The sequence below is a fragment of the Apodemus sylvaticus genome, chromosome 11 (genome assembly GCF_947179515.1).
Source record: "Apodemus sylvaticus chromosome 11, mApoSyl1.1, whole genome shotgun sequence".
Taxonomy (NCBI): Eukaryota; Metazoa; Chordata; class Mammalia; order Rodentia; family Muridae; genus Apodemus; species Apodemus sylvaticus.
The window spans coordinates 84,571,716-84,595,028 of record NC_067482.1 but is presented as its reverse complement, the minus strand read 5'-3'; the positions used below and the strand labels follow the sequence as shown (position 1 = coordinate 84,595,028).

At 38.0% G+C, this 23,313-nt stretch overlaps 1 protein-coding gene across 1 annotated transcript in view; it reads right to left on the bottom strand.

Moving 5' to 3' along the window:
- Abca13 (ATP binding cassette subfamily A member 13) overlaps nt 1-23,313 on the bottom strand; it is a 450,643-nt gene that overhangs the window by 16,744 nt on the left and 410,586 nt on the right. The window lies entirely within an intron of this gene.

Sequence of the window (23,313 nt, the reverse complement as noted above, 5' to 3'; positions counted from 1 at the left end):
GAACTCTGGCCCTTTTATCATTGCTTCTAAGAGTATTTTCTAAGAGAGGCAGAATAAAACATTTATTTCCCAGTCCCTGCCAATCAGTCAGTGATATATGTTGGTGTTAAGTAAAACTGAAAGGTGAAATTTTTGTCCACCCATCTCTACCTCATACAATAGAGACCCTGAATTAGACAAGATGTTGAGAATCTGGAGACTACTACTAACTTGACCACATCAAAAATAGCCTGAGAATATCTGAGCCAACAGTCTGCCATCTCCAATGAGGACAAAATTTCTGACATGGAAGAATCATGATATTACCACAACTCTTTTTTTAAGAGAAGCATCTCAGATATTTTGTCATGAAGGGGAAACGGTATAAAAAAGATAGATCTTCCTCTGCTCCAAAGAACAGACTTCATTTCGACAGTATATGTACAAGTTCAGAAAAAAGGGATCTAGTAACAGAGGGATTTGTAATAGAAGGCAAGTAGAAGATTGATAGATCTACCAGGAAAAAATAAGATAATGATAGGCCATCTAGTTTTCCATAGAGAACCCAAGGAGACAAGTAGGAGGAACCATCTATGATCAGGATAAGTTTCAAAGACTTATCATGGATACTAGAACTTAGATCTGATAGACTTCATCTTTAAAGTGATTTATTCCCACAGTATTGTTGAAAATAATAGAAAAGTACTGATTAATCAGTGAATCAGAACAGCTGTGTATAAGTAAGATAAATAAGCAGATAAACTCAAAGAAAGTTTGATATGAATTTTCAGCACCTACATTAGGCTGCTGAAAAACTGCCTGTAACTTCATCTCCGTTGGATCTGATGCTTTCTTCTGCCATCTGCAGACAAACACACTCATGTGCATGCACAGCCATTCATTCACATGATTAAGATAAAAATCACTAGCTTGCACTGGTGAGTCCAGCATTGACAAGACCAACTAACACCAGTGAGAACTAGATGGCAAAAGGTAAACGCAGGAATGTCACTAGCAGAAATCAAGGCAATATGGCAGCATCTGAATCCAATTCTCCTTTAACAGCATGTCCTGGATAGCCCATCACGCCAGTAAAACAAGATTTGGATCTTAAATCACTGGTCATGATGCTGGTACAGGAACACATGAAGGACATACTTAAAGAAATTCAGGAGAAAATGGATCAAAAGTTAGAAGCCCTTACAAGGGAAACACAAAAATCATTGAAAGAAATCCAGGAGAATACAAAAGCCAATAAGGAGGAAATTCAAAAATCACTTAAAGAAATACAGGAGAACTTTGGTCAACAGGCTGAGGTCATGAAAGAGGAAACACAAAAAGATCTTAAAGAATTATAGGAAAGCACAAACAAGCAAGTGAAGGAGCTAAGCAAAACCATCCAGGATCTAAAATCAGAAGTAGAAACAACTAAGAAAACTCAAAGGGAGACAACGTTGGAGATAGAAAACCTTGGGAAGAAATCAGGGGACAGAGATGCAAATATCAACAACAGAATACAAGAGATAAAAGAAAGAATCTCAGATGCTGAAGATACCATAGAAACCATGGACTCAACAGTTAAATAAAATGCAAAATGCAAAAAGCTTGTAACCCAAAATATCCAGGAAATCCAGGACACAATGAGAAGACCAAACCTAAGGATTATAGGCATAGATGAGAATGAAGATTTACAACTTAAAGGGCCAGCAAATGTCTTCAATAAAATTATGGAAGAAAACTTCCCTAACCTAAAGAGAGAGATTCCCATGAACATACAAGAAGCCTACAGAACTCCAAACAGACTGGACCAGAACAGAAATACCTCCTGTCAAATAATAATCAAAACCCCAAACGTACTAAACAAAGAAAGAATATTAAAGGCAATAAGAGAAAAAGCTCAAGTAACATATAAAGGAAGACCTACCAGAATCACAGCAGACTTTTCACCTGAGACTATGAAAGCTAGAAGATCCTGGGCAGATCTCATGCAGACTCTAAGAGAACACAAATGCCAGCCAAAACTATTATACCCAGCAAAACTCTCAATCACCATAGATGGAGAAACTAAGATATTCCATGACAAAACCAAGTTTACCCAATATCTAGCCACAAACCCAGCCCTGCAAAGGATAATAGGAAGAAAATAGCAACACAAGGAGGGAAACTTCACGCTGGAAAAAGCAATATAGTTACCTTCTCTGATCAAACCCAAAAGAAGTTAACCAATCAAATTTAAAGAATAACATCAAAAATGACAGGAAGTAACAATCACTATTCCCTAATATCTCTTAACATAAATGGACTCAATGCCCCAATAAAAAGTCATAGACTAACCAACTGGATACATAAACAGGACCCTACATATTGCTGCTTACAGGAAACACACCTCAGGGTCAAAGACATACACTACCTTAGAGTAAAAGGCTGGAAGACAATTTTACAAGCAAATGGTCTCAGGAAACAAGATGGACTAGGCATTCTAATATCAGATAAAATTGACTTTCAACCCAAAGTCATCAAAAGAGACTCTGAGGGACACTTATTGCTGGTCAAAGGAAAAATACAATAAGAACTCTCAATCCTGAACAACTATGCTCCAAATGCAAGGGGACCCTCATTCATAAAAGAAACTTTATTATAGCTTAAAGCACACATTGCACCTAACACAATAATTGTGGGTGACTTCAACACTGCACTTTCCTCAATGGACTGATCAGGAAAACAGAAACTGAACAGGGACACAATGAAACTAATTGAAGCTTCGGACAAATTAGATTTAACAGATATATATAGAACATTCCATCCTAAGGCAAAAGAATATACATTTTTCTCAGCACCTCATGGTACCTTCTCCAAAATCCAACATATAATTGGTCACAAGACAGACCTCAACAAATATAAGAAGATCGACGTAATCCCATGCCTCCTATCAGATCACTATGAAGTAAAAGTGGTCTTCAATAGCAACAAAAACAACAGAAAACCCACATACACGTGGAAACTGAACAATATTCTACTCAATGATACCTTGGTCAAGGAAGAAATAAAGAAAGAAATTAAAGACTTTTTAGAACTTAATGAAAATGAAGACACAACATACCCAAATCTATGGGACACAATGAAAGCAGTGCTAAGAGGAAAACTCATAGCCCTGAGTGCCTCCAAAAAGAAAATGGAGAGAGCATACACTAACAGCTTATTGACACACCTGAAAGTCCTGGAACAAAAAGAAGCTATTTCACCCAGGAGGAGTAGAAGGCAGGAAATCATCAAACTCAGGGCTGAAATCAATCAAGTAGAAACAAAGAGAACCATACAAAGAATCAACAAAAACCAGGAGCTGGTTCTTTGAGAAAATCAACAAGATAGATAAACCCTTAGCCAGACTAACCAAAGGGCACAGAGACAGTATCCAAATTAACAAACTTAGAAATGAAAAGGGAGATATAACAACAGAAACTGAGGAAATTCAAAAAATCATTAGATCCTACTACAAAAGCCTATACTCAACACAACTGGAGAATCTGGAGGAAATGGACAGTTTCCTAGAGAGATATCCGACACCAAAACTAAATCAGGATCAAATAGACCAAATAAACAGTCCCATAACATCTGAAGAAATATAAAGGGTCATAGAAAGTCTCCCAACCAAAAAAAGCATGGGACCAGATGGCTTCAGTGCAGAATTCTATCAGACCTTCATAGAAGACCTAACACCAATACTCTTCAAACTATTCCACAAAGTAGAAACAGAAGGAACTCTACCCTACTCATTCTGTGAAGCCACAATTACGCTGATACCAAAACCACACAAAGATCCAACAAAGAAAGAGAACTTCAGTCCAATTTCTCTTATGAATATTGATGCACAAATACTTAATAAAACTCTTGCCAACCAAATCCAACAACACATCAAAACGATCATCCACCATGATCAAGTTGACTTTATCCCAGGGATGCAGGGATGGTTCAATATAAGAAAATCCATCAATGCTATCCACTACATAAACAAACTCAAAGAAAAAAACCATATGATCATCTCATTAGATGCAGAAAAAGCATTTGACAAAATCCAGCATCCTTTCATGCTAAAAGTCTTGGAAAGAACAGGAATTCAAGGCCCATACCTAAACATCGTTAAAGCAATATACAGCAAACCGGTAGCCAACATCCAACTAAACGGAAAGAAACTTGAAGCAGTCCCACTAAAATCAGGGACTAGACAAGGCTGTCCTCTCTCTCCATATCTTTTCAATATAGTACTTGAAGTTCTAGCTAGAGCAATTAGACAACATAAGGAGGTCAAGGGGATACAAATTGGAAAGGAAGAAGTCAAATTATCTATATTTGCAGATGACATTATACTCTACATATGTGACCCGGAAACCTCCACCAGAGAACTCCTAGAGCTCATAAACAACTTCAGCAAAGTGGCTGGTAATAAAATCAACTCAAGCAAATCAGTTGCCTTCCTATACTCAAAGGATAAGCAGGCTGAGAAAGAAGTTATGGAAATGACACCCTTCACAATAGCACAAACAATATAAAGTATCTTAGTGTGATTCTAACCAAACAAGTGAAAGATCTATATGACAAGAACTTCAGGTCTCTGAAGAAGGAAATCGAAGACCTCAGAAAATGGAAAAATCTGCCATGCTCATGGATCGGCAGGATTAACATAGTTAAAATGGCTATCTTACCAAAAGCAATCTACAGATTCAATGCAATCCCCATCAAAATCCCAACTCAGTTCTTCACAGAGTTAGAAAAAGCAATTTTCAAATACATCTGGAATAGCAAAAAACCCAGGATAGCTAAAACTATTCTCAACAACAAAAGAAATTCTGGGGGAATCAGTATCCCTGACTTCAAGCAATACTACAGAGCAATAGTGTTAAAAACTGCATGGTATTGGCACAGTGACAGACAAGTGGACCAATGGAATAGAATTGAAGATCCAGAAATGAACCCACACACCTATGGTCACTTGATCTTCGACAAAGGATCCAAAAACATCCAGTGGAAAAAAGATAGCCTTTTCAACAAATGGTGCTGGTTCAATTGGAGGTCAGCATGCAGAAGAATGCTAATTGATCCATTCTTATCTCCATGTACTAACCTTCACTCCAAGTGGATCAAAGACCTCCATGTAAAACCAGACACACTGAAACTAATAGAAAAGAAACTGGGGAAGACCCTAGAGGACATGGGCACGGGGGAAAAGTTCCTGAATAGATCACCAATAGCTTATGCTCTAAGATCAAGAATTGACAAATGGGACCTCATAAAATTACAAAGTTTCTGTAAGGCAAAGGACACTGTTAAAAGGACAAAAAGGCAACAGTCAAACTGGGAAAGGATATTCACCAACCCAACATCTGATAGAGGGCTAATATCCAATACATATAAAGAACTCAAGAAGTTAGACCTCAGGGAACCAAATAACCCTGTTAGAAATGGGGTACAGATCTAAACAAAGAATTTTCACCTGAAGAAATTCGGATGGCCGAGAGGCACCTTAAGAAGTGCTCAACATCATTAGTCATTAGGGAAATGCAAATCAACACAACCCTGAGATTTCATCTTACACCAATCAGAATGGCTAAGGTCAAAACCTCAGGAGACAGAAGGTGTTGGCAAGGATGTGGAGAATGAGGAACACTCCTCCACTACGGGTGTGGCTGTAGGATGGTACAACCACTTTGGAAATCAGTCTGGCAGTTCCTCAGAAAACTGGACATGACACTTCCAGAGGACCCTGCTATACCTCTCCTGCTCATATACCCAAATGATTCCCCGGCATGGAATAACGACACATGCTCCATTATGTTCATAGCAGCCTTATTTATAATAGCCAGAAGCTGGAAAGAACCCAGATGCCCCTCAAAGGAGGAATGGATACAGAAAATGTGGTATATTTACACACTGGAATACTACTCAGCAATTAGAAACAATGAATTCACAAAATTTTTAGGCAAATGGTTTGATCTGGAAAATATCATCCTAAGTGAGGTAACCCAGTCACAAAAGAATACACATGGAATGCAATCTCTGATAAGTGGACATTAATTAGCCCAGAAGCCCTGAATACCCAAGGCACAAATCGCATAACAAATGACTCCCATGAAGAAGTAGGGAGAAGGTCCTGATCCTAGAAAGGATTGATCTAGCATTGGAGGGGAATATAAAGACAGAGAAAAAAAGGAGGGAGGTGATTGGAGAATGGATGGAGAGAAGAAGGTTTATGGGACATATGGGGAGGGGGGAGCCAGGAAAGGGGAAATCATTTGGAATGTAAACAAAGAATATAGAAAATAAAAATAAAAATGATGATATATTCGTGTCAATTATGCACGTGAAATTGTTTAGGAACATCAGTCATGAGAAAAATAGAAACTCAGATGAGATTCCACTTCTGCTGGATACCTAAAATTATGAATAATCAGAGCATAACAGGTAACAATGTGGATGTCAATGGAATAATAGGTAACTATGAAAAAGTGAAAACCTTAACACACTAGTAACTAGAATTCAAAATGACATCCTATCTAGAGAACATTTTGGCTTTGGAAATCCAAATATGGCTCTGAAATCTCACTGCAAGCTACATAGCCAACACAACAAAAATCTGTCCATACACACACAAAAACCTCACAAAAGAATACTATTCAACCATGAGATAGGACAAATGAATGGCACATGTTATGTCGTGGATAAACCTCAACATATGCTGCATGAAAGAACCCAATTTCATATGTCAAAAACATATAGTTCCAAATTCATATCCAATTTTGCATAGCCATTTCCTCTTTATTGGAAGATTACTTCCTGGATGGATGAAGAAAGTTCACAATATTCGGGAAGCTAGAGAAAGAAACTTCAGAGACCTTCCCTGAGGTTATACAAGCATTGAAACTTGGCAGGATGGAGGAGATTCTCAGGCAAGCAAAGCTGCCAGTGAACCAGCCACAGAGGGTGCTTCGGGAACACAGCGTTTGCATGTCATCACTGTGCTGAAATCAGATTTTTGGTAAAGCAAAAGCCCTTGCGTGCTTTTATAAGTTAATATCTTGCCCATATTCCAGTAAGAAACCAAAATAAACATATCAGCTCATCCATGTAGTCATGGGAGGGATATTTTCCTAACTCTCTCATCAGAACCCTACTAAGGGCAAATAGGCCTTTGTTCATATATCTTCAGAAAATGTCACATGAGTATCAAGAAAAGATAAATTCTGCACACTCACAACAGCCAGATATGTAAGAGACCATTGGGATTTCCTACCCCACTGCACAATTCTGCAGCATGGTTCCCAACAAAAGTGATAAAGCTAGAGATCCTAGGGCTTTCTCCTCCCTGTGCATATTCTGTCTCTCTATATGTTCAGCTCAGGCTAGACAGATATAAGGTATTTGAATCCTACACACTTACCATGCACTTCCATTCTCCATAGCCAACTCAGCAGCATAGGTTATGTTTCTCAGAACCTCCTGCCTCTACTGTAGACATTTGCTGTTTTATATCCACATCTTATGTAGGCAGATAAGAGACTTTAGACTAATATTCCCACAATACACTCCTGAGGCATTGTCCCCAACATAACTTAATAAAAACTCTAACAAATTCCTGCCTCCAGGACATACGGCCTCACTCCAGAATCTTAGATTGCAGGTCTTGCAGACCATCACCTTATGCTCAATCTGTCCAGACAAGGTAGATGTTTCCCACTTCCCTTGCACAGTGCCATGCTCTGTGTTTTTACAGCAATTGGACAATTTAAGGTCTGTAGGACTGAAAACCTCACAGGCACACTTGTGTCCCAAGTCCCAAACTGTCCAGACAGTTTAGAGGTCTCAGAACTTCTGTCTCTGTAAAATCCCTCTATAGTTTTATATCCTGTGTGCATCCCAACTGGGGAAGCAAAGGTTTTGTGACCCACTGACCCTTGAACCACAAATACAATGCTTCACACATAGGCAGATTCATTAAGTCAAAAGATTCCCCTTTCTTGCTTTGTCCCAAAGCAACATGCAAATTTTTCCTCTTGAGGTCAGAAGATAAACAGTTCTGCTGATCCTTTTCAACCCCAGGTTCATAGCATTGATCCCAGTTTGTGAGAGTAGAGACTGTGCCCTCCACACAACTGATCTAACCTCAGCTACACCATTTATAAATCAACACCAAGCATTTCCATGGTGAAACTTCAAGAAACATTGAAAGGAACCATGACTCGCCAAGTACTGGGAACCAAACTAAAACTTAACACAGGCCCATCAGAAATACTCACCCAACAAACCCAAACCGTACTCTTGATGGGCAACTCCCAATGTTGAATGCTAAGAACAAATGACCTCTTCTAAAATTTATCAGTCTAATAATAATGCCTGTCCAACATAACCCTATGGCCATCAGTCATGAAGGGCCATGCCCCAGGCCCCTAGTATTCTGGCTGGACTCCACTCCCTCAGTCACCTGGCTACAGCCAGGTTTGCCCCAACCCACAATTACCTGGCAACAGCTAGGTAGCCCGGCCTGGTAGCATAAAAGGGGATGCTTGTCCCCTCCTCTCTCTTGCCCTATCTCTTGTCCTCTTCTTCTCTTCTCTTCTCTTCTCTTCTCTTCTCTTCTCTTCTCTTCTCTTCTCTTCTCTTCTCTTCTCTTCTCTTCTCTTCTCTTCTCTTCTCTTCTCTTCTCTTCTCTTCTCTCTCTCTCTCTCTCTCTCTCTCTCTCTCTCTCTCTCTCTCTCTCTCTCTCTTACCTTTCTCTTTCCCCATCTGTCCAAGTGGTCATGGCCAGCTTTTACCTCTTTATTTCCCTTCTCTCACTCTACTATTTTCCAATTGTAACTCCCTGCAGTTAGATCAAACAGTTTACCTGGAAGGAAAGCTGGGGATGTATGGTAAGGTGGTGAGAGAAGGAGACCAAGACAACAGTTGTTGATCAAGGTCCCAAGGTTTAATGAAGAACTCCAAATATATAGGCAAGGGGAAACCCTTCCCCCAAAGGCTGGAAGCTTCTCAGCAGAACTAGTTCAGTTTCTACACAGGTGGCTAGTGTTTCTCAGGAAACTGCAGGTCCTTGATGAATAATGGGCTTCACCTTAGTCTGAGCACTCCACCTTAGGTGGAAGGGATTGTGGATAACACAGGAGTTCCTGCTCAAGGGCTTGGAGAACTTCACATTGGTTGATGTCAAGTTCCTGCCAGGTGGCATGGCACTTCAATAAGGCTCTCTACATTCAATAAAGCTGAAAAGCCATGGACTGTCTCCTTTCATCTAAACCTGCCATGTTGGAGGAATGGAGCAGGCCTCTCAGCATTTCCAACTGCCAGACCAGACCAAGGACTGGCACCCACCCCTAGCCAGGTCTTCTCCACAGGTACCCAATCCCACAAATGGCTACCAATGATAGTGAGTCAGATGAAATTCCAGACCATTCAAGCATGACACAAATAATGGCATGGATGAATTTTAAAAATGATATGAATAAAGGCCTGAATAAAGTCGAAGGAACAGAATCAAACAGAAGAATGCAATTAGAAAGTCAATGTTGATTATAAAAATAGTATTCAGATGGTAATGAATGATAAACTTAAGAAGATACAAAAACATTCCTAAGATATTTGCTAAGCAATGAGCAATAAGAAATGCTTAACACTGAAAAATGAACAAAATGACAGGAATTGATACATACCTTTCATAGTAATAAGATATTAATTGGTTAAACTTCTCAAATAAAATACATATTTTAATTGTATTATAAAACAAAAACAAAAAACAAACAAAACCCAAAATTCTTTATCTTGTTATGTCCAAGAAATGTATCCAGCCTCCAAAGATATACACTATCTTAGCATAAAGGATAGATAAGAATATTTCAAGCAAATGGAACTGGGAAACAAGCAGGTATCACTATTCTGATCCATAGATCAAATGGACTTAACTAATATGAATAGAATATTCTTCCTAAGCATTGCTAAATACAAGTTCTCAATAGATTTGGTTAATGCAACAGTTGTCACAAATTAGAATAGAAAACTTAATGAATACAAGACAATTGAAATAACGTCTTATACTCTGATGCCCATAAATAATAATGGTAGAAATCAACAGTAAGAGAAATTATAGGAAATATCCAATGTTGTAGAGACTAAATAATATACTATTGAATAACTCACAGAGACAAAGAAGAAATAACTTAAAAAGCTCCTAGAACAGAATGAAAATGAAAATGATATATAAGCAAACCTATGGGACACTGTAAAGACAGTCCTAAGAGGGAAGTTTTTACAAAGTCAAATGGATGTCAAATACACTTATTAACAATGCATCTAATAACCTTAGAAAAGTGAAAACAAACTAAATCCATAGGTAGATGATGATAGAATGATGATGATAGTGACAGATAGATAGACAAGCAGATGGTAAATAGACGGATGAATAAGTAGATAGAACAGGGCATAAATCAATGAAATAGAATTTAAATAATTATTTTAGAATGTGAAATAAAGATAGTTCTTTGAAAAACTTAAAATTACTAACAAATGTTTAGTTGAATTAACAAAGAAAATATCCTAAATCAGTAAGATTAGAGATATTAGTGGAGAGATAATAATACAAAGGAATTTGCAAAATCATAAGGATTTATTTCCAAAAGTTGTAATCTACCATGTATTAAAATATAAATGAAATGAATTTCTAAAACTGATATGCCAAAGTAAACTAATATACAAGTCAACTAAACACAAAATAAATAAGTAAATAAAAACAAACAAATTTACAACAATCAACCAAATTGAAGTACCAGTAAGAAGGAATTTAAGTGACTCAAATGGAGGTCATGTTCAGAGGCAATCACTGCCAAATTCTACCAGAACTTTACAGAACTACAACTAATGCTTCTAAAATAGAAAATAGAAAAAAAAAAGTTTTCAAAATTGTTTACAAAGCCATCATTACACCAATAGCTGAACCAGATAAATAGCGTACACAAACACATACATGCAAACACATACACACATGCATGCACCCACAAGTACATGTACACACACTCAAACATGCATGCATGCACACACATGCAGACACACATTCACACATGTATGCATGAGCACACACATACACATGCACGAGCACACACACATGCACGTATACACATACACGCACTAACACATGCACACACACACACATGCATGCATGCATATGTGTTCACACTTATACACACTTACAAGCACATGCATATGCATACTTTGTGGACCACTCACCCTAATGGATATGGCCGCAAAACTACTCAATAAGATACTTGCAAATTGAACTCAGACTTACACAAAAAAAATCATCCACTACAATTGAGTTGGCTTCATTTTAAAGTACAGCAGTGGTTTTAACATGCATAAGTCAGTAAATGTAATTTATGATATAAATGAACTCTATAATAGAAATCACATGATCCTCCTAGTAAATGCAGAAAGCCATTGACAAAATCCAATATCCCTTCATGATACAAATCATGGAGAATCTTGGAACTGATCATACTTCAAGATAATAAGGACTATATTATTACATGCCCAGGGTTGGCATCTTGCCAAGTAAGGAAAAACTGAAAGTATTTCCACTAAAACGAGAAACATGTCAAGGGTTTCTATGTTCTCTGTTTCTCCTCAGTATGTTACTCAAAGTCTTATCAAACCAATAAAACAAGAGAATGAAATAAAAGAGATATAAATCTGAAAGGAAGGAGTCAAAAATATCCTCATATATAAAATAATATGGTCGGTATATTAAAGTAGCTAAAGGCTGTGCCCCCTAGAAAAACTTATAAAGCTGATAACCACATCAAAATGGTAGGATATAAAATATACAAAATAAAAATACAAAAATCAGTAGCTTTCCTTTATACAAATAAAAAGCACACTAATAAAAAAATCACAGAAGCAATCCCATTCGCAATACCCTCTTCTTGGCCATCCCCCAAAAAGAGTTAGAAGTGAAGTGAAACACCATACAATAAAATCATAAAAACATTTTTAAAAAATTTGGGAAACACTAGAGAATGGAAATATAGATGTCTCATGCTATTAGAATAGAAATAAATATTATTAAAAGGCCTCCCTTCCAAAAACAACCTACAGATTTAATATAACACCTATCAAAACTATAACTCCACTCTTTATAGAAATATAAAATGCAATAATAAAATTCAGTGAATTACAAATTACCAAAGTTACAAAAGCAATTATGGATGAATATTATGTGAGGTTTTGCGATACTGGTTTCCAGATATATTAAAGTACCATAGTAATAAAAACACAGCACAGGGCTGGCACAAAAATAGATATATAATTAATAGACTAATACCACAACTGCAAGCCTCAGATTTTTGGACAAAAGGGAGTTAAAAAAAAAACACATGCTAGTGAGAAGACAGCAAATTCAACATGGTGATGGGAAAACTGGATGTCAAGATATTGAAGAAAGACAAGCAGGCAAGCAGGCAGACCAGAAAGAAGGAAAGAAGGCAGAGAGGCTGGCAGGTAGGAAGGCAGGAAAGCAGGAAGGTGGAAGGAAGGAAGGAAGGAAGGAAGGAAGGAAGGAAGGAAGGAAGGAAGGAAGGAGGGAGGGAGGGAGGGAGGGAGGGAGGGAGGGAAGGGAGGGAGGGAAGGAGGGAGGAAGGGAAGGGAGGAAGGGAAGGAGGGGAAGGGAGGGAGGGAAGGAGGGGAAGAGAGGGAGGGAAGGAAGGGAGGTAGGGAGGGAGGAAGGCTGAAGGAAAACAGAAGGCAGGAAGGACGAAATGAAGGCAGAAAGGAAGAAAGGAATGAAGGAAGGCAGGCAAGCAGGCAGATGTCATATCTTACCATGAAAACATAAAATAAAATAAACTCTGAATAGGTCTGAGATAGGAACTTTCTAAATTGAACTCTGCTTTTTCAGGAAAATAGGATACATTTAACAAATGGGACTTCATGAAATTAAGTTTCTGTAAAGCCAAGACAACTGTCAATGAAGGCTTCCCAAAATAATGTTAGCCAGATCTTTATCTGATAAAAGATGAAAATCTAGAATCTAGAATTTACAAAGAACTTGAAAAATCTAAACATCAAGAAAACAAAAAAATCAATCAAACATTGAGTCAGAGAACTGAACATAAAGTTCTCCGAAGAAATAGTAATAGCTATTCAACAATTTTTTAATATTTATTTCTATTCTAATAGCATGAGACATCTTTCCATTCTCTAGTGTTTCCCAAAATTTCTTTCTTTTTTTTTATGTTTTTATGGTTTTATAGTATGGTGTTTCACTTCCTTGGTGAGGATTATTCTAACTCCTTTTGGGGTGAAGGGCAAGGAGAGGGTATTGCGAATGGGATTGTTTCTCTGACTTTTTTCTTAGTGTGTTTTTGGGCCCTTATACCCAGAGACCTGGAGATTACTTTTAGGGTGAAGTAACATTATTATAAATGGATTGAAGATCTATCCAGGTGTTATAAATAATTATTATGCAGAAGAAATTAAAATTATGGCTGCTTGCTGCCCCCCCATGGCATCATAACTGTACCTGCTAAAAAAAGAATTGCTCAACTTGTTTTAGTTCCCTTACATCTGATACCTTCCAAATTTGTTAACAGTGAGCGAGGACAAGGTGGCTTTCATTCCTCTGATGTATACTGGGTTCGATATATTACTAATAAGAGACCTAACCTCAAAATACTAATTGATGAAAAAAGGCTTTGAAGGATTAATACACACTGGATCTGATCTACTCACTCATGTCCAAGGGATTGGTTATTCCATTAATTTAAAACAAAGTTCCAAAGTAAAGATTTATGAAAAATTATTGGGGCTATGGAACTTGTGGAGGCATTATAGCTTGGCTTGCCTATTCTAGCTGCCATTGCAGGAAATGCATATAGAATTATTGTGGATTTGGAGGATTGTTTTTATACTGTTCTTTTAAATCCTGATGATTGTAAAGGGTTTACATTTAATAAGCTTGCTTGTAATTTTGAAGAGCCTATGATGTGATATCATTGGAAAGTTGTGCCTCAAGGAATGGCTAATAATCCTACATTATGTAAAAATTTTGTCTCTGCTTCAATACAATAAGTTAGAATTTTGAAGTGTATATTATTCATTATATGAATGGTATTTTATTAGCTGATCCATCTGAATGAGTTTTACTATAGGCCTTTGCTCTTCTTATACAGTAAGTTTTAAAATTTTTGGAGTAATTGTAACTCCAGAATAGATTCAAAGGCAATATCTTTTTCAATATTTGGGGCCACCAGTATATCCTAAACAAATTGCAGCACAGAAAATTCAAATAAGAAAAGTAAGTAGTTTACTTACTTTAAAAAGCTTCTAGGAGATATTAATTGGCTAAGCTCACCACAGGAGGACTTAAGCCTCTATTTGATATTCTCAGGGACCATGCAAACTAACTGATGAGGGATGAATAGCTTTGCAAGAAGTAGAGGAAGCTATTAGTTAACGACAGATATATAATATAGACTATGATCAATTGTTGACTGCGTAATTGCTGCTCATATACCCACAGCAATTCTTTGGCAAAAGGGAACATCAATGTGGATTCACCTTTCTTTATTTCCAAGTAAAGTTTGAAAACCCAATTACAAAACTGTTGCTGTGTTAATGCAGAATTGTAGGATAGAGTCACAAAAGTATTTTTGGAAAGAACTTGATGAAATGTTTATTTCTTATTTCAAACAGCAATTAAATTGGTTATTGGAGAATACTGATATTTGGTCTATTGCATGTGCAATATTTTTAGGTAAAATTGACAACTTCAGCACAGATTATTGAATTATGTGCTGTAGCCACTGTTTTTGAAATGTTGAAAAATTAAGCTTTAAATTTGCATACTGATAGCAAATGTGTATAGCTCATGGTTTACAACTGCTTGAAACTTACTTTTTTAGATACTCAAATTTTGCAATTATTGATACAAACTTCGCTTAATTTAAGAAACTTACTATTCCTTATAGAACATTTAAGCGCTCACAATGGGTGGTCTGGAACTATTGGCAATGCCACAGAAGATTTTTATACCAGGCAAATTATAGGCCTTACACAGGAACAATTAGCCAAACAGTCTGTTTTTAACACCATTAAAATAGTAATAGTTTGGGCAGCAGCAGCAGCGACAGCTGGTCCAGTGGAACCAAGGTGACAGGGTCCAGGCAGGACTTGTGCCCACTACCACTGACCTTCGCTGGTCAGCCTGGCTGCAAGCTGTGGCAGATTTATAGCACCTTTCACCCCACAGAAGCTACATCATAACTCTGCCTCCCTCCAGTCAGTTACAAGAGACTCTCTGCAATCTTGGATCTCGGGCGCCAGAGAAATCAGACAGACTGAGGTACGCAAATATAACCCAAGGCCAACATCACAGGGGGGGGGGGGGGTCTAAGCCCAACAGGCGTTGGCCTGCACCCAGGCCCAGGGCTGTTTGGGGGCCACTGGTGTGCAAACCCGGCCAGGAGGTTGTTTGCCCGGCCCAGTGCACACCCGCCATTTTGACTACTGGATGCCAGAGAGTTCTATCAGGCAAAGTCAGCTAAGAGTCATAGCCTGAGGCTAACATAGTGGGGTCTAAGAAGGACAGGGCTTGGACTGACACCAGGCCCTGGGCTGCTCGGTGGGCCATCTGTGTGCCAACCCAGCTAGGAGGTTGTTAGCCCAGCAGACTCTCCCGGCACTTTCAGGGAGCTCCCGCATTCTCTGCCATCCTGGCCACCTGACAGAACCAATTAACAGTCATAGCCCGAGGGGAACTTTGCTCAGGCCATAGGCTGCTAGGCTTTTGCCTAGACTCAGGGCCTCAGCAGCTAGGCTAGCCTTGCGTGCACCAACCTGGTTGGGAGATAGGCTGCCCAGCAGAGTGACCAGCACTCAGAAAAGGTCCCGCAACATAGACCATCAGTACTCCCTGAAGGAGCAAATGGGCACCGCCTGGTTCAAACAGACAACCTGGGGCAAGGCACACTAGGGCTGCAAGGGCACCCAAGAGGAGGGCAGCACATTAGCAATCTGTAACAGGGGAAACCCAGCCATCCAGTGTTGCAGAAATAGCCATATAGCCTCACAGGAGGCACAAATACCAGCCATAGACAAGATCAACTAAGACCAGAAATAACAAGATGGCAAAGGGCAAACACAGGAATGCTACTAACAGAAATCTAGGCAATATGGCAGCATCTGAACCAAACTCTCCAACATCAGCAAGTCCTGATTACACAAAAAACACCAGAAAAAACAAGATTTGGATTTAAACTCACTGTTCATGATGCTACTAGAAGAAAACAAGAAGGACATAAATGAATCTCTTAAAGAAATACAGGGGAACATGAATAAGCTAGAAACCCGTATAATAGAAAGACAAAAATCACATAAAGAAATTCAAGAGAACAAGGCTCAAGAGAAAGAAGCCAATAAAGAAGAAACAAAAAAAAAAAAAAAACCTTAAAGAAATGCAGGAGAAAGTGAGTCAAACAGCAGAAGTCATGAAAGAGGAAACACAAAAAAATCTCTTAAAGAATTACAGGAAAACACAAACAAGCAAGTGGAGGAGCTAAGCAAAACCATCCAGGATCTAAAATCAGAAGTAGAAACGACTAAGAAATCACAAAGGGAGACAACTTTGGAGATAGAAAACCTTGAGAAGAAATCAGAGGCCATAGATGCAAATATCAACAACAGAATACAAGAGATGGAAGAAAGAATCTCAGATGCCGAAGATACGATAGAAACCATGGACTCAACCATTAAAGAAAATGCAAAATGCAAAAAGCTTGTATACCAGAACATCCAGAAAATCCAGGACACAATGAGAAGACCAAACCTAAGAATTATAGGTATAGATGAGAGTGAAGATTTACAGATGAAAGGGCCAGCAAATATCTTCAACAAAATTATGGAAGAAAATTTTCCCAACTTAAAGAGAGAGATGCCCATGAATATACAAGAAGCCTACAGAACTCCAAACAGACTGGACCTGAGCAGAAATACCTCTCGTCACATAATAATCAAAACCCCAAATGTACTAAACAAAGAAAGAATATTAAAGGCAGCAAGAGAAAAAGGCCAAGTAACAAAGAAAGGAAGACCAATCAGAATCACACCAGACTTCTCACCAGAGACCATGAAAGCTAGAAGTTCAGGGGCAGATCTCATGCAGACTCTATGAGAACACAAATGTCAGCCAAGACTATGATACCCAGCAAAACTCTCAATCACAATAGATGGAGAAACCAAGATATTCCATGACAAAAACAAATTTACACAATATCATTCTACAAACCCAGCTCTACAAAGAATAATTGGAGGAAAACTCCAATACAAGGAGGGAAACAACACCCTGGAAAAAGCAAGATAGTTGCCTTCTTTCAACAAACCCAAAAGAAGATAACCACTCAAATATAAAAATAACATAGAAAATAACAGGAAGCAATAATCACTATTCCTTAATATCTCTTAACATCAATGGACTCAATTCCCCAATAAAAAGACATAGACTAACAGACTGGATAAGGAAACAGGACCCTACATTTTGTTGCATACAGGAAACACACCTCAATGTCAAAGACAAAAACTACCTTAGAGTAAAAGGCTGGAAGACAATTTTACAAGCCAATGGTCTCAGGAGACGAGCCAGAGTAGCCATTCTAATATCAGATAAAATTGACTTTCAACCTAAAGTCATCAAAAGAGATAGAGAGGGACACTTCTTGCTGGTAAAAGGAAAAATCCACCAAGAAGAACTTTCAATTCTCAACATCTATGCGCCAAATGCAAGGGCACCCTCATTCGTAAAAGAAACTTTATTAAAGCTCAAAGCACACATTGCACCTAACACAATAATTGTGGGTGACTTCAACACTGCATTTTCCTCAATGGACCGATCAGGAAAACAGAAACTAAACATGGACACAATGAAACTAATTGAAGCTTTGGAAAAATTAGATTTAGCAGATATATATAGAACATTCTATCCTAAAGCAAAAGAATATACCTTTTTCTCAGCACCTCATGGTAACTTCTCCAAAATCGACCATATAATTAGTCACAAGACAGACCTCAACAAATATAAGGAGATCGAACTAATCCCATGCCTCCTATGGGATCACTATAGAGTAAGAGTGGTCTTCAATGGCAACAAAAACAACAGAAAGCACACATACACATGGAGGCTGAACAATAATCTACTCAATGACATCTTGGCCAAAGAAGAAATAAAAAAAGTAATCAGAGACTTTTTAGAATTTAATGAAAATGAAGGCACATCATACCAAAATCTTTGGGACACAATGAAACCAGTGCTAAGAGGAAAACTCATAGCCCTGAGTGCTGCCAAAAAGAAAATGGAGAGAGCATACACTAGCAGTTTAATGACCCACCTGAAAGCCCTGGAACAAAAAGAAGCCAATTCACCCAGGAGGAGTAGAAGAAAGGAAATCATCAAACTCAGGACTGAAATCAGTCAAGTGGAAACAAAGAGAACCATACAAAGAATCAACAAAACCAGGAGCTGGTTCTTTGAGAAAATCAACAAGATAGATAGACCCTTAGCTAGACTAACCAAAGGGCACAGAAAAAGTATCCAAATTATCAAAATTAGAAATGAAAAGGGAGATATAACAACAGAAACTGAGGAAATTCAAAAAATCATCAGATACTACTACAAAAGCCTATACTCAACACAACTGGAGAATCTGGAGGAAATGTACAATTTCCTAGACAGATACCAAATACCAAAATTAAATCAGGACCAAATAGATCATCTAAACAGTCCCATAATGCCTAATGAAATAGAAGGAGTCATAGAAAGTCTTCCAAAAAAAGCACAGGACCAGATGGTTTCAGTGCAGAATTCTATCAGACCTTCAAAGAAGAATTAACACCAATACTCTTCAAACTATTCCACAAAATAGAAACAGAAGGAACACTACCCAATTCCATCTACAAAGCCACAATTACGCTGATACCAAAACCACACAAAGATCCAACAAAGAGAACTTCAGGCCAATTTCCCTTATGAACATCGATGCAAAAATACTCAATAAAATTCTTGCCAACCGAATCCAAGAACACATCAAAACGATCATCCACTATGATCAAGTAGGCTTTATCCCGGGAATGCAGGGTTGGTTCAATATACGGAAATCCATCAATGCAATCCTCTATATAAACAAACTCAAAGAAAAAAACCGCATGGTCATTTCATTGGATGCTGAAAAAGCATTTGACAAAATTCAGCATCCTTTCATGCTTAAAGTATTGGAAAGAACAGGAATTCAAGGCCCATACCTAAACATCGTTAAAGCAATATACAGCAAACCGGTAGCCAGCATCAAACTAAATGGAGAGAAACTTGAAGCAATCCCACTAAAATCAGGGACTAGACAGGGCTGCCCCTTTTCTCCTTATCTTTTCAATTATTGTACTTGAGGTACTAGCTCCGGCAATTAGACAACATAAGGAGGTCAAAGGGATACAAATTGGAAAGGAAGAAGTCAAACTATCTTTATTTGCAGATGATATGATAGCCGACCTAAGTGACCCAAAAAACTCCACTAGAGAACTCCTACAGCTGATAAACAACTTCAGCAAAGTGGCAGGCTATAAAATCAACTCAAGCAAATCAGTAGCCTTCCTATACTCAAAGGATAAGCAGGCTAAGAAAGAAATTATGGAACTGACACCGTTCACAATAGCCACAAACAGTATAAAGTACCATGGGGTGACTCTTACCAAACATGTAAAAGATCTGTATGACAAGAACTACAAGACTCTGAAGAAGGAAATGGAAGAAGACCTAAAAATATGGAAAAACCTCCCATGCTCATGGATCAGCAGGATTAATATAGTTAAAAAGGCCATTTTTCCAAAAGCAATATACAGATTCAACACAATACCCATCAAAATCCCAACTCAATTCTTCATAGAGTTAGAAAAAGCAATTCTCAAATTCATCTGGAATAAGAAAAAACCCAGGATAGCTAAAACTGTACTCAACAACAAAAGAAATTCTGGGGGAATCAGTATCCCTGACCTCAAGCAATACTACAGAGCAATAGTGTTAAAAACTGCATGGTATTAGTACAGTGACAGGCAGATGGATAAATGGAACAGGATTGAAGATCCAGAAATGCACCCACACACCTATGGCCACTTGATCATCGACAAAGGGGTTGAAAACATCCAATGGAAAAAAGATAGCCTTTTCAACAAATGGTGCTGGTTCAACTGGAGGTCAGCATGCAGAAGAATACGAATTGATCCATCCTTGTCTCCTTGTACTAAGCTCTACTCCAAATGGATCAAGGACCTCCACAGAAAGCCAGATACTCTGAAGCTAATAGAAAAGAAACTGGGGAAGACCCTTGAGAACATCGGTACAGGGGAAAGTTCCTGAACAGAACACCAATAGCCTATGCTCTAAGATCAAGAATTGACAAATGGGACCTCATAAAATTACAAAGTTTCTGTAAGGCAAAGGACACCATCAAAAGGACAAATTGGCAACCAACAAATTGGGAAAAGATCTTCACCAACCCTACATTAGATAGAGGGCTAATATCCAATATACACAAAGAACTCAAGAAGTTAGACCCCAGAAAAACAAATAACCCTATTAAAAAAAATGGGGTACAGAATTAAACAAAGAATTCTCACCTGAGGAACTTCGGATGGCAGAGAAACATCTTAAAAAATGATCAACTTCATTAGTCATCAGGGAAATGCAAATCAAAACAACCCTGAGATTTCACCTTACACCAGTCAGAATGGCTAAGATTAAAAACTCAGGAGACAGCAGGTGTTGGAGAGGATGTGGAGAAAGAGGCACACTCCTCCACTGCTGGTGGGGTTGCAAATTGGCACAACCACTCTGGAAATCAGTCTGACACTTCCTCAGAAAACTGGGCATGTCACTTCTGAAAGATCCTGGTATACCACTCCTGGGCTTATACCCAGAGGATTCCCCAGCATGTAATAAGGATATATGCTCCACTATGTTCATAACAGCCTTATTTATAATAGCCAGAAGCTGGAAAGAACCCAGGTATCCCTCAACAGAAGAATGGATGCAAAAAAACTGTATATATACACAATGGAGTACTATTCAGACATTAGAAACAATCAATTCATGAAATTCTTAGGCAAATGGATGGAGCTAGAGAACATCTTACTATGTGAGTTAACCCAGTCTCAAAAAGATCAATTATGTTACACACTCACTAAGAAGTGGATATTAGCCTGGCAAACTGGAATACCCAAAACATAATCCACACATCAAATGAGGTACAAGAAGAACGGAGGAGTGGCACCTGGTTTTGGAAAGACTCAGTGTAGCAGTATAAGGCAAAACCACAACAGGGAAGTGGGAAGGAGTGGGTAGGAGAATAGGGGGAGGGAAGGAGGCTTATGTGACTTTCGGGGAGTGGGGGACCAGAAAAGGGAAAATCATTTGAAATATAAATAAAACATATATGGAATGAAATAAAAATAAATAAATAAATAAATAAATAGTAATAGTTTAACACTACAATTTAATATTTCTAGAAAATATGCACATCAAATTGTAGAGACTTGTTCATAGTGTACAAGTCTTAATTTCATGTAGCACATAGTAGTGTTAATCCTTGAGGACTTATACCTAATCAATTATTGCAAATGGATGGTACTAATATTTCTGATTTTGGAAAATTAAAATATGTATATGTGACTATTGACACCTTTTCAGGCTTTTGTTTGCAACTGCTTTAACCAGAGAAGCAGCTAAAAATGTAATTAGTCACTGCCTATATTATTTTTCTACACTTGGTGTTCCAAATCAGATTAAAATAGACAATGGAACTGGCTTTTATGGTCAAGTTTTTGTGAAGTTGCATAGACAATTTAATAATAACCATATTACTGAAATTCCTTATTATGCTAAAAGACAAGGTATTATGGAACAGTCCCATAGAACTTTAAAACATTATCTTCATAAAAACAAAAAAGGGGGAATTGTATTCCCATAGAGCACATTCTTTGAATCATGCTTTTTTATTTTTAAAATTTTATGATTTGGATGCCAAGGAACTCTCTGCTGAGTTCCTTGCTAGGGTACCCTACAACTCAGCATACTTATGCCTAGATGAAATGGAAGGATTCATTTACTGGCATATGGCATGATACTAATCGGGTATTTAATATGGGGAAAAGGGTATGTTTGTGTTTTTTCCGCAGGATGCTGCAAGAGTGTACTAGCTGTCAGAGTGATTGGTGTGACATGCTAATGCTGGGGCTAAGAATGATGCTGACCTGTGAGCTTTCTGAGTGTCCTGACAATGGTGGCAGGAAAGCAATTTTGAGCAAATGTTCTTGACCCACCTTTGCTTGTCTATATCACAGATTAGACAAGCTGCCTTGCCTCAAGCTTTTAGATCTTGTGGAACAAAGAACAAGGAGAGTGTGGAAACTGACTTAGAAAAATTAGTCAAAAGTGGAAGTTATAATGACTCTCCTCTTTCCTTTAATGTTATTCTGACTCAGTCATGGACTGGTCTAAAAATCAATCGAATATGGTAAAAAGGAAATGACAGTCTTCATTTGGAAGGCAGGTTCTGGACATTTTCAGAGATATATTGAGAAGTTATTTACTGTTCTTTATGAAGGTACATTTGCAGTGGATAAAATTGAACAGGAACTGGATTTTGAACAAGTGTTAGTGCACGTGTTTAAGCTCTTAATCAACAAGGAGGACTAAGCACAACCTTCCATAGAATGTTACTTTTACATTGATCATTCAGGAATAGAGGATTCTATGGCTAAAGTTTGAGGTTGACTAGCCAAAAGGAAAAGAGAAAAAGGACAGAATCAGGGATGGTTTGAATCCTGATTCTCCACTTCCCCATTGCTTAAAATTTAATTTCTACACTGCATGGACCATTAATTATATATATATATTTTTGTTTTTAACTTTTGGACCTTGCATCTTAAACAGACTGGTTGCCTTCACAAAGGATCACTTGCAGCACGCTCAGCTATTCACCATGGCATATCACTATGAATCAATCACTATGAATAAATGCATGGAGTGCATATTCATATGTTCTTCGTGGCTTTGCACAGAAATGCATTGAGTGCATGTTCATATGTTCTTCGTGGCTTTGCATAGAAATGCATTGAGTGCTGTTCATATGTCCTTCGTGAATGGGAAAGAATGTGATATAGAAAGCCGGTGGTTAGAGATGGGTAAGAGTGTTCTTGAACTCCTTTCAACCTAAGACAGAGACATACATGAAAAGCTATGATTTTTTTCTCCATGACGGGTAA